Below are 13,429 nucleotides of genomic sequence, written 5' to 3' on the forward strand. Positions count from 1 at the left end.
GATTCTCCAATGAGCCATTGTTGACATTTTAATTTTTTTTTTTTTGAAACTTTGATGGAAGTCAGCTTTGCCAACATCAGATTAGGGGGGTCTCATGATTTTTTTTGTTTTGTTCTGTTCAGAACAGGAAAAAATTCCCACAGTATTAAGGGCTGATTTCTACCATGCATCGTACTTGACAGATTTTCATTGATGAATGTATAAATTGCTTCCGTTGAAAAATATGATGTGCATATTTTTGTTTTATTTTTGCTTGGCAGTTTCAGAAATATAACTGTGACTTGCATTTTTATTTCTCGAAGGCTGAGATTACGCAAATACTTTCCCCTAAGCAATACTTTTATTAATTTTCCCAGTTAAGGGAATGGACAATCAATGGCTCCAAGCTTGGTTTTGTGGCCCCAAAGTTTGTTTTCATCTGTGTTGCAAAAAAACCCACCAGAATGGTTTTCTAAGATTCTGAGTAAGAAAATACACTCAAATTGAAATTTTAACCCCATAACACGCCTAACCTAGTTTAACAACCAAAGGCAATCACCCAACACCTTCCAATGATTTCCTTTCAGCCATTTGCTTATGAATGCTTCAGTTGGGACAGTTCATTACCTCTTCTTTGATTATTCCACAATGCTTAGAAGATGCATATAATGGATGCAGCAGTAGAGGAACTTCTAAAACGGGGGCCTTCAAACTTTTGCAAGTCATGAAACCTCTTAGTACCAAAAACACTTGGGGATCCTGATTAAGAGTCATAATTTTCGATAGAAAATTGACTGGATTGGAGTATTTATTGGATTGTTGGGTTTTGTGCCCTTGTCTTTTGTGGAAGCTCATCAGATTCTGGTGGAAAGATAGGATTCCACAGAACACAACTTCGAACAACCCTTTTTAAGAGACTCTCCAAGTGGGTAACAGCTCATGTTTCTGTGATGGTCTTTGGGCTAGGGAGTTAAAGAGTAAAATGGGTGTAGTATGTCTCAGAAATTGAAGCAACCACTTCATCCTTAAAAAAATGAACAGCCCTAATTATCAGAGTTTGGTTTTGTTGTTTTCTCTTTTAGGGATTGTAAAGGGAAAAGCAAATACATAAAGCCTTGAATTTCTGCTCCAAACTCTGCCATAGCAGTGAATATTGGCTGTGACATCACTGGTACATCCTTCCCTTCCCTCTAAGGGTACACATTTTATAAAACAAAGTTGTGTACTTTTTTTCCCCCAAGGGCACTATCTGCTTAACTTGGAAGGTCAAAAATTGGTTGTCCCACATGGTATGCTGTATATTGACCCAAATGCCAATTCTTTTAAAATACCTCTATGTAATTAGCCTTCAAGAACAGTTAAAAATTATGCACTAATAAAATATGTGCCTTAAAACTTCACAGTTTACAGATTTAGGCACAACTCTGTGCTTATTTCATTGTGCTAACTTGACATGACAATCTAAAAAGTTCTTTTCTGTAAAACAAATGAAGTTTTCAAAATATTAACTAATTTCTTTTTTTTCTTAATGTGTGTCTATATAAAGTTGTACAGTGCAATTGTGCATTGAATGAAAATAAATTTGATTGTGTTTTGTGGGACTTACTCCCAGGTAAAAATAGCAGCCTTATTACTAATTCAGTGTGCTTGTATAGATAACTCTTTTACCATATTTACATAGAACAAGCCAGTTTGAAACAATATTACTTCTTTCTATAAGCAAATGGCGAACTATCAAAGATGCATTTATTTCCTTGCTGTTGTGCGCAGAACCACATGAAGCTTGTGGTTTTCCTGTGTGTAGGAAGCTGTCATGTGTGAAACCTTCTTTAATTAGTGATTTATAAATACTGTCACTCAAAGGACGGTTACATAATGAAATATATTTTTAAGGACATTTGATTTTAATAAGCTTGAAGCCTAGTCATAAGTAGGAAGTGCACATTTGTTTTTTCCCCCTTAATTTATTTTGGCAGTGACCTTCAACAAGTTGTATTTATTTGTTAGCAAATGCCTTTATATATGTGTATATGCTCTGTGTACTGTAGAATGTAAGATTATCCTCTAGGGGACCTGTTTTATGAACAGAATTCTTGAGTGTCAGAATGATATTTAAGGTTGGCATCCTCAGAAGTCTGAGATCAAGCTCCAGATTAGGCTGAGGTAATCATGATGAAAGAGTTTAGTACTTATAAGCCAGTAGTAGCAAAACCATTACCAAAATTGTTGCCTTTTGTTTATATGTCCCTTGTCAATATGTAAATAAACTCTTCTCTTTTATTGTGCAAGTTGAATTTTGTAAATTATGTACATTACATTGTGCTTTCTTTCGGGCATTAACAAAAATGTACTTTTGCTTGCATGTTTCTATTTTAGCTCAGCTCAGTACAATTGTGAAGTAAATGGTACTGTTTTGTAAATCAACAATTTAATTGTTACTTGATAACAATATTTAAATAAGGCTACATTAAATACATTACAGCATGGTGACTTTTGAATGGAATAGTCAAATATCGTACTTGTAATGAATCATGACAGAGACTTGATAGCTGGTGTTCTTTAACTATAGTTTATCAGAAAAGCACAATGTAACTGAGATTCAAAGAATTGTATATTAATCTCAATGTTTAGGTTAGTTTCTATTGCATAAATCTGATTTGTATACAAGTTGTCCTTAATTCACAACTGTTGGTTTAGTGACTGTTTGAAGTTACAATGACATTGGGAAAAGTAACTTATGACTATTGTAACATCTCTATGGGTCAAGTGATTAAAATTCAGGTGCTTGGCTATTGGGATATATTTACAATAATTGCAACATCTGGGGGTCATTTGATCACCATTTGTGACCTTCTAGCTCACTTCTGATAAATATAGTCATTGGGGAAGATAACAGATTTACTTAAGAATCACACAATTCATTTAACAACTGTAGTGATTCGCTTAACAACTTCGGCAAAAAAGTTGTAAAATTTGACTCAACTCACTTCACCACCACTTCGCTTAGCAACAGAAATACTGGTCCCAATTGTGGTTATAAATTGAGGACCACCTCATTGGGCAGAATGTGTACAGACTATTGCAGAGGAAAATCAAGGTAAGACCTTCCAACCCATGTTTAAAGTTTGAGCCAACTTTTTTTTAACTGAAGGAGTTATTTTTATGACAATAGTAATAGGAATTAATGCAACTGGCACAAAGGTATATTTGTGCAAATGCTCCTCCGGACTACAGTTCCCACCACGTGATTCCTTCAAGGAGCAGATGGCAGCTTTTTTTTTTATTAGGAAGGTGTGATAAATGCATCTTAATTGTACCCATGCTTACATCAGGGGACACTGCTTACAGTCATGTATGCCCTAATTGCCTCTTTCTTGATTGTACCATTGTAATGCAGTCTACTTGGAGGTGCCTTTGAAAAAAGTTCAAATGTTTTGACAGATCTAGAATGCAGCAGCACTGCAGTATTGGATGCATTACAATAAGCCAAAAGTCTTCAAACTTGGCAAGTTTAAGACTTGTGGACTTCAACTCCCAGAATTCCTGAGCTAACATGACTGGGGGATGAATTCTGGGAGTTGAAGTCCACAAGTCTTAAATCTGTCAAATTTGAAGACCCCTGCATTATGCTTATATATCACCATTTCTGTATGAACTGCACTGGCTCCCTGTAGGCTCCTAGTTACATTTCAAGGTGTATATTAAAGCCCTTTATGGCATGGGGCCAGGTTACTTGGACTGTCCATCCCCAGTGATTCCTGTCTGCCCAGTAGATCTAGCAGAGTGGGCATGCTCTGGGTCTCCTCAATGAACAGTACCTTCTGGTGCATCCTAGAAAGCCTCTCTACCTGAATATGGCTCCTGCCTTAGGGAGTATATCTCCCTTCCCCCCAGAGATTCAGATGGCACCAACCTTCTTGACCTTCCAGAGTGTTACGAAGACCTGTGAAGACCATAACCTGGGATATTAACAGAGCTTAGTACATATGTGGGGTGAGGAGACATTACAATAAGGTGTTTTTTTTAAATAATTGCCTCAATTTAGTTACTTTTCGTTCATCTGATTGTGTGTTATGCCTTGCTGTCCAGAGTAGTTATTTAATACATTTAACTAGCTTTATAAATTTATATAACTGCCCAGAGCAACTATGTACTTTCGTTAAATGAATGAATGAATGAATTTATATTCTTAATCTTCATCATTTTCCTACCTAACTAGTTAGCATTTTGAAATATATAAGAAGGCAGGGGTGGGATTCTACTGGTTTGGATTGGTTCGGGCGAACGGAAGTTAAATTTGCATCCGGTTCGCAAGAACCGGTAGTTGAACCGACCACCTGGCTGTCCACCCCGCCCCTCCCAGGAATCTCCACGTGGCCCATTTTTGATGCAGGTAAGTGCAGAGTCCGTGCAGGGGCTCGGAGGGGGGGGGAATGAGCCTTCCGGAAGTACTGGAAGTCTGGAAACAGGCCTGTTTCTGGCTTCTGGAGGGCCCCCAGAGCCCAGGGAAAGCCTCTGGACCCTTGGAAAGGTGAAAAATGGTCCTACTGGAAAGTCCACCATGGCCACGCCCACCATGGCCACACCCTCCCAGCAACTGGGCAACAAATTGTTTGCTGGGATTTTTGAATTCCACCCCTGTAAGAAGGGCTTCATTAAATAAGTACATCTGCAATAAAAGCAAATAGTGAAAAACGAAATGCTTAAAGAAAGTGCTTAAAGAAAATGAAATGAATTCAAGCAACAAAGTAAAGTTTAGTTCCTTCTTTCTTATCTATCAGTAGACAATAACTGGCTCCATTAAATATGGTAGAATAATAAATGCAGACATATTTGTCCAGGAAGAAGAATAAATACTGTATAAAAGTTCAAGAGGTAAATGAGGGCTTGGAACCCCAAATATGAAATCTTATTTTGATGCTAGTCACATTAAAACATTTTGTTTGATAAAATGAAGATTTAAAAGATTAAACATCTAGGGTAAGGATGATATGAATATATCATTAGTGAAAATTATGGCACTTCATCAAAAGTATTAATAAAATACTGAAACATATTGGAATCAATTTCTGAATGTGTTCAAAATTTGGGAAAGATGGACTTCTAAATTAACTGCAAATCCATCACCCATTCAACCATTTATATTATTTCTTTTTACAATAACGTAGGAATGAAATGGATGGAAAATGAAAGGACTTTATAAGTTTGCAATATTTCAAAAATAACAGAATAATTCTAAAAAATTGGTTTGTGGTTTCAGATACAACAAAATCTGATTTTATTGTAATCGCAATTGTTAGAATCCCAACAGAGCTATGATTAAGTTTGAAATTAATAGGAAAAACCTAAAAAAAAATTATTACTAGATGAGAAAACTTGGATGATTGAAAATAATTTGGGAAATCACTATTAAAACCTTTTCACCCATGACTTTTGTCATAAAAGTACACAGAAACCATGGAAATCAAACCCAGCCAAAAGAAATATTCAGCAAATAATTTTATTTCCATCTAGTAAATTCAACATGATAAATTCTACTATCTCACCCAATGTGAAGAAATTTTAAAGATATGAATACATACATTATATTACGCCTTGTAAAAGTAAAGGTATCCCCTTGTCCAGTCATATCTGACTCTAGGGGGCACTGCTCATCTCCATTTCTTAGCTGAGGGAACTAGTGTTGTCTGAAGACAATTTTCGTGGTCATGTGGCCAGCATGACTATGTACGGAGGCAAATTAGAATGCTGTTACTTTCCCTCCAAAGTGATATCTATTTATCTACTTAACATTTGGACTGAAATGATTGTTAAAATAGGATAATTATATTAAATCCTAACCTGGCCTTATTAAGATTTTTTTAATGTAATCCAAATATTGCCTTAGATCATAAACAATAGGGGGTTTTTGTTGGTTGATGGCAGGCATAAGTCTGCATAAGTATGCATACACACACACACAATTACATATACACACAAGCACATACTGACAAAGTCTTGGAAAACATGAATGATTTGAATATTTCTATATGATGATATATACTATATATTTAAAAACAGTTTTAATGGAAAAGCTACCAAAAGGACATAACTATATTAATGCAGATTATGATTTTTCTCCTATCTGGTTTATATTTACTCATCAAGTACAAGATGATTGTTATTTTCTAAGCAGTTCCATGTTGCTAAATAATCAGATAGAATAAGGTAATATGTATTTTATATTTTCCTCACTATATTTCATATAAGTAAAATTTAATACAAGATAAAAAAGGACACGTCCCCATTTTTATTCTTAAAAAGTTCCAAACCTGTGATTCTCCTTATTTTGTGTATTGAAGTATTGGATTTACTTCATGTGCACAAGAGTTTTTCAAGGAAGGCAATGTTTTGGAAGGATTCTCTAAATCAATTATCAACGGGAACACATAATATTATTTTGGAGAAGAGGGTTCCCCCCCCACTTTTTTTACAACCTTGGCTTCTATAATTTCATTGAATTTTCTCCCATATTGTAGCCCAAGTAATTGAAGAACACAGATTTCATTCAACCCCAGCTAGCATAGTCTTAAAGAATTATAGTCCTAAAAGGTACCAATTTGTGATCATTAAAATAGTATAAATGAATGGGCATGTAACATTATAATGCTATTGATCCTGGGCAGTATCAGAGGTTAGTGTGAGTTTGTTATCTCTTCCTGGCACTCATACTTTGGAGATAATACCCTGACTTTAAAGGGGAAGTCCTATATTAGCTATCCCCTTTGCCTTTGGCCTAAGACTGGTGCTTTCCCCCCAAAAGCAAATCCTGAATTCAAAGAACTCCTAAATGTAGCATCATAAGAAGAGCTTCTAATTGTTTTCTTTGATGTGGGGAACTCTCTATACAATATTCTTACTATTACTTCATTTGGAGGGAATATAAATTCATAATATCCCAAGATGTGTGTGAGAGATGTAGTCTCTTTTTTGGAACTGCAAATCTATAAATGGCAAGAATTTGAGGCACACTACCTCACTACCACAGAATTTCTTTGCCTACAATATGCCTTCAATGTCATGACCATATTCTTGAAAAGCTTTTCTATAGCTTTTCATTGTCAAAGGGATGAAATGATTTAAGGAAAAGTTCTCTCAGAGAACACACACATGCATGCATGTGGGCACGCGTCTGTGCGTGCACGCACACACACACAATTTCATCTAATTGTCTTGCAAGAGGAAGCTCTATGGAAGAAATAGCAGAATTATTTTCCAAAATTATCTCTTCAATAACATCTGTGCTCACATACCAACATACCAACCAAGTAAAAAAAAAAAATCCTCTTACTCTAGGGTTACAGTTTACATTTTCTCTACAATTTATTATTTTTATTCTAATCGTCAAAACCATATATTTATTTCTGTTTCCTTCAAAAAGTCAATATAGGGCTTCCACTCATCGTTAAACTTTGAAAATCCTCTCTAATTAAAGCAGCCAATTTGGCCATTTCAGCAAATTCCATCATGTTCACTATCCATTCCTCCATTGTGGGAAAAGTCAACATTTCAAAGTACACAAATAGAACATTTTCACCTAAAAGTTAGCCAAGAAAGGAAATACCACAAAACATCTATATGAGATTAGTATTATTAAACTTAAAAATTTATCCTAAAGCTAATATCTTATTGACAAAACAGTTTCCCCATCAGAAGTTTCCATGCCTAGCAATATATGCCAAAGCATTGAGATGTGGCTACCCTATTTAATAAACACTCAGGCAAAAAATAGCTGCCTCATTAAATTTAACTGCAGAACGCACAGAACTGTTACCTTTCTTCCTTAATGCCAATAGATTTTTTTTTTTACTTCCAAGTGGTGTTTTTCAAACTTGATCACTTTTAAAATGTGTGTACTGGAACATTCTTTTAAATTTATTTTTGTCTTTTTAATCTAATTTTATTTTGATTTATCTTTAATTAATATAGACCAGTAGTTTGCTGCAGTGGGCAAAGACCCTGTTCTCTGAATCTCAGTAAGCAATTCCTTGCTCTCCCAGCAATCTCTGGTGTTATGCAAATACAACCAGTGACTGCTCCAAACACTGCTTTAAAAGTTGACAAGTAGGCAATCTCTAGACAAATCAAAGAATAAATCAAAGAATATTACCAAACTTACATGTTCACCCCAAATTTAATCTTCAAATTACTTTTATCCCTAGACCTTTTTTTTAATCTAATAGAGAAATATAAATATAAACAATTTAAAAAACATACACGACCAAGAAAAAATATACTGATTGTGCAGTGAAAAAAAGAAAGAAAACTTAGATAATTAATTGTATTATTAGAGGATTCATTATTTACAAATCAGAAAAATAGAATAAAAGTAAAAGGAAGGTAACCTAAACAGATCCTTTGGGGTTCCATAGGCACCAGCAATGGGGCCTACACGGCTGAGGAATCTAATTTCTGCAAGCACTTCTCTATGTATTTTTCCTTACGAACGAATTCTTCCAACATAGGTGAGGAATGGGAGTCATTTTTTAACTGCCTGCTTCTGAGAACACAACCAGTCAGAGATTGCCAACAAGTGGCTCTTCCATCTTTGGCTGTCAGGAAGAAGCTGTAATTAAACACCCTTAGAAAAATGGCCTGTCAGAAAGTCAAACAGATGTTTGTCTGGTTTCAGGCTGATTTAGGGGAAAAAAAAAACCAGAGAGGAAAAATGATGAATTCCTGAAAAGGCTTCAGAAAGCAGATGTTAATTCACTATGGAAAGCAAACTGGTATGTCCAAATTAGCTGAAAGAATAATTCATAGTTACTTGTTCAGTGTTATTTGGCTTGCTGGCAATCGGAGATATAGAAATTTAAATGGAAATTTCCTGTTTAATCTTTGGTTTTGCTTTACCAATTTGACAAGTCAGTACAATAAATTAAGGAAATGTAGGGGAAAAAAGCAATTTTGATCCTAAAAGGAAAAAAAAAGGAAAACAGCGGAGGGGTGTTATTAATGGGAAAATAGTTGCCATATATTTCCTAACATTGTTCAAATATAGGTCAAGACAAGTATTTTGAATTCACTAGAAGGAAGGATAAAATGTTTCACGTTAATTATTTACACGTTTGACCTTCTTCCAAGATAGTTTTCTTCCTAAAAACAAAACAAAAGCTAAACAGTGGGACATTTTAAATAGATAATTGTATGTGACACGAAGCAATTTCAAGACATCAAATGGAGAGAATTTAATATTGCTGCTGGCATGATGGTTTAGTACAGGACAATAAAGGTAGTCTTTGATATATGATAGTTCATTTAATGACCATTCAAAGTTACAATAGCACTGAAAAAGTACTTATGACCGTTTTTCACACTTATGACAATCACAACATCCTCATGGTTATATAATCAAAATTTGGATGCTTGGCAAGCGGCATGTATCTATGATGCTTGCAGTGTCCCGGGGTCATGGCAGAGGTGGTATTCAGCAGGTTCTGACCAATTCTGGAGAACCAGTAGCAGAAGTTTTGAGTAGTTTGGAGAACTGGCAAATACCACTTCTGACTGGAGATTTTACAGTATCCTTCCCCTGCCACGCCCACCAAGCCATGCCCATAGAACCGGTAGTAAAAAAAAATTGAATCCCACTACTGGGTCATGGGATCACCTTTTGCGATCTTCTGGCAAGCAAAATCAATGGGAAAGCCAGATTCACATAACAACTGTGTTACTAACGTAACAACCATAATGCTTCACTTAACCACTATGGCAAGAAAGGTCATAAAATGGGGCAACATTCATTTAACAAATGTAACAGAAATTTTGGGCTTAATTGTGGCCATAAGTCAAGGACTACCTGTATAAGAACACATAGTTGTACCTTGGTCAATATGTCTGCTTCTTACAGTATATGAAAAACCCGCATATGGGATGCAGAGGAACTGGAGAGACCAAAGATTCTTGCTGAGATCTAATTTGAGCAGTCAGACCAGAGCTGAAAATATTCACACAAGTTGCAATCCCCCCATTTGCTTCTATCTATTGGTTATCCAGATTTTTGCAGCCTTCTAATAAACCTTTTTAAAAAATTTTTTTGTTGCCATCATAAATATTTATGGTGTCTGAGAATAGTTCTAGGTACAGTCTAGAAAAGCTACTATATTAGGGTTTCCTGCCTAGGCAGGGGGTTGGACTAGAAGACCTCCAAGGTCTCTTTCAACTCTGTTATTCTATTCTATTCTATTCTATTCTGTTCTATTCTTTAGTGAAGGAAAGAAAACTCTGAATTTGATGAAATCCACCTACAAAAGGAAAAGTATATTTAAAATAATGATAAAAAAGGCAAAAATTATATACAATATCCATATATCCTCCACCTTTTCTTATCAAAAGTCAACCTCAGGTTTCCAACTTCAGCTGAAACCAATTCTAAAAACACCCAACCCAGGAAACATCTGCAATGTAACACACATGTATATATCAGTGGTGGGATTCAATTTTTTTCACTACTGGTTCTGTGGACATAGCTTGGTGGGCGTGGCAGGAGAAGGTTACTGCAAAATCTCCAGTCAGAGGTGGTCTTTGCTGGTACTCTGAACTACTCAAAATTTCCGCTACCGGTTCTCCAGAAGTGGTCAGAACCTGCTGAATACCACCTCTGGTATATATGTACTTGGGCACACCTTATGCACACTTATATTCCCCTTTCTTCCAGTAAAACAGCAAACAAAATAAAAGCAATCATCATTATCATCATCAAGGGAAAATGGATAAGAGGAAATGCTGAGTTCTGATGCTTGGATACCTGGTCTGTGTGCTCCACCTTGTGGATATTACCTTCCATTTCATAAAAGAGACTTGACTGGAAGGGAGAAGGAAGTTTATGATGCACGTCTTAAGCATTTGATGGATATAATAAGATACTTATTGAAATAGTGTGGCATGAATGCTTTGTACTCGTATTTGGATGTTGATGAATGTGCAGAAGCTTCTGTTCATTGGGCTTGGGTAAATATTTTTTATTTATTTTATTTATTTGTCAATAGCTTACAAGATAATAAACATAAGTATAAATACAGAAAATGGGTGCAAATAATTGAGGACAATAGGAGAATATATCGAGAATATAGCTGAAGATTAATAATGCACAGTTTTCTCTTGCTATACTATGACACTCTATTCCTCTATACCAGGAGTGTCAAACTTGATTTCATTGAGGGCCACACCTCCAATAGCCTTCCAGCACACACGTTTCCATTTTTGAGGGAGTTATTTCTGTCTGACATCACATTCCATTAGATTATTTCCTATGTGTAGAGTTCATAAGGCTGACTCTAAGCTCCCTTGCTTTGCCATAATGTCCATCCATGGGTTATGGATATTTGAAAAGAGAAAGCCCAAAATGTAAGCAACTTATGGGAGGTGGAAACATTTGCAAAGTGACCTGTGCACATGTATAGGTGTCTCATCTCACATACCCATTTCATTAGGTGAAATAGATATTAGACGGTGTAGACCAGGAGTTGTAGTACCGGCAGGCCCATTAGAATTGCTTTAATGCCCTTTTTTCCCTGTACTGATCCATTGCATTCAGTAAACTGGTAAAAACATATAGTGGTTGTAGGATCTATTATACAAAGCTCACAGTCCTGTATGGAACTCCTCTCTCTGAAAGTTTCACTTTATCAAGTCAATTTAAAGGTTAAGAGCTGCAAGAAGGGAAGGTAGAGGTTTTAAGTTGCAACGGAGCATCTGGAGAGCAGACTGTTCTAACCCATAGTCAGCTGCTGGCATGTCAGACCCATGGTGGTGAGATATACTGAATTTCGATTAAGCTTACATCCCTAATTTTATAAAAAATTAAATTAGCATCCACAAATCTGCATCGTCTTTTAAAAGAAATACATAGGTGATTTCTTAATTGTCAGCATCATCTAGGAAATTTATAAGGGTCCACAAATCTGAAATGGCATATCGTACTCGCATAATTTATAGAATTAAAAATACTCCTAATTATTTTTGGGGGGGAGGTATTGTGGTTGGCTATTATAATTTGAAAATTAACAAAGACACTAAAACTATCTGGCATATTTTTTCCTGAACGCCATCACTCTGCTAAACAAATAATTCCCTCAACGCTATCCAATTATTTACAAAGTCTGCACTACGATTACTATTAATCTTCTCATCATTCCTTATCGCCCCTCCCCTCCCACTTGTGACTGTAAGACTGTAACTTTGTCGCCTGTATCCTTACGATTTAAATGGATGGTTTCCTAGTATGATTTGATTGCTTATTGTACCCTATGACTATTATTAAGCATTGTACCTTATGATTCTTGACGAATGTATCTTTTCTTTTATGTATACTGAGAGCATTTGCATCAAGACAAATTCCTTGGGTGTCCAATCACACTTGGCCAATTAAAGAATTCTATTATATTCTATTCTATTTTTTGCTATCCAGATAAAAATATCGATTTATATAGTAAAGAATTAATTATCTGCAGAAGACAGTTTTACTGTAAAATTATCTTGCATGGTGTGGTTATATACACACATACATTTATTCTTAAGGACGAAAGAAAGTCTTTAAAATTAATGCTTCAGAAGTACTTCATATAAAGCATATTGGATAGCAGCATACTAATTTTGGACTCTTGACTTTGACTGTTCTCAGATTTGCCTCTAGATGGCCTCATGTGCTTACTGAAATATTGTAGAGACTCTGGTTCTTTTAAATGAATGGCTTCTTAGAATCTTGATGCTCAAAAAAGCATATAATATTGGCCCTTACTTGGTGAGCCAGTAGGATATCAGGTGGCATTTGAAAATGATCCCCAGGTTTTTCCCCCCCATGGTCCATTCAGTATCCATTAATGCAGATAGTCATTGACTTATGACCACAATTGGGAATGGAATTCCTTTGCTAAGGAAGGCGTTTGTTAAGCAAGTCACCCTGATTTTACAACCTTCCTTGCCATGGTTGTTAAGCAAATCACTGCAGTTATTAAGTAAATCCAGCTTCCCCTATTGCTTTGCTTGATTCTTGGTTATTATTATTATTGTTGTTGTTGTTGCTGTTGTTTTGTTGTTGTTGTTGTTTTTGTTATTGTTATTATTTTGACTCAGGAATGCTCCCAATTGCAAAATTCTCTTATCATATAGATTCCTCCTATTCAATTGTAACATCTAAAGAGAATATTGCATGTTTGTGATTGGAAGAGATGAATTTAGATATGTTCAGGCTGCTCATGGCAGGTACAAAGATAGAATAAAGTAGTTTTATTTGTTAAAAATGTGGGCTTTGCAATCAGTGGTGGGATTCAAATTTTTTACTACCGATTCTGTGGACGTGGCTTGGTGGGTGTGGCAGGGAAAGGATGCTATAAAATCCCCATTCCCTCCCCACTCCTGGGGGAAGGTTACCACCGATTCTCCAAACTATTCAAAATTTCTGCTACCGGTT

Source organism: Pseudonaja textilis, chromosome 1 (genome assembly GCF_049901715.1).
Source record: "Pseudonaja textilis isolate UNSWEBS1 chromosome 1, rPseTex1.2, whole genome shotgun sequence".
In the NCBI taxonomy this organism is placed as follows: Eukaryota; Metazoa; Chordata; class Lepidosauria; order Squamata; family Elapidae; genus Pseudonaja; species Pseudonaja textilis.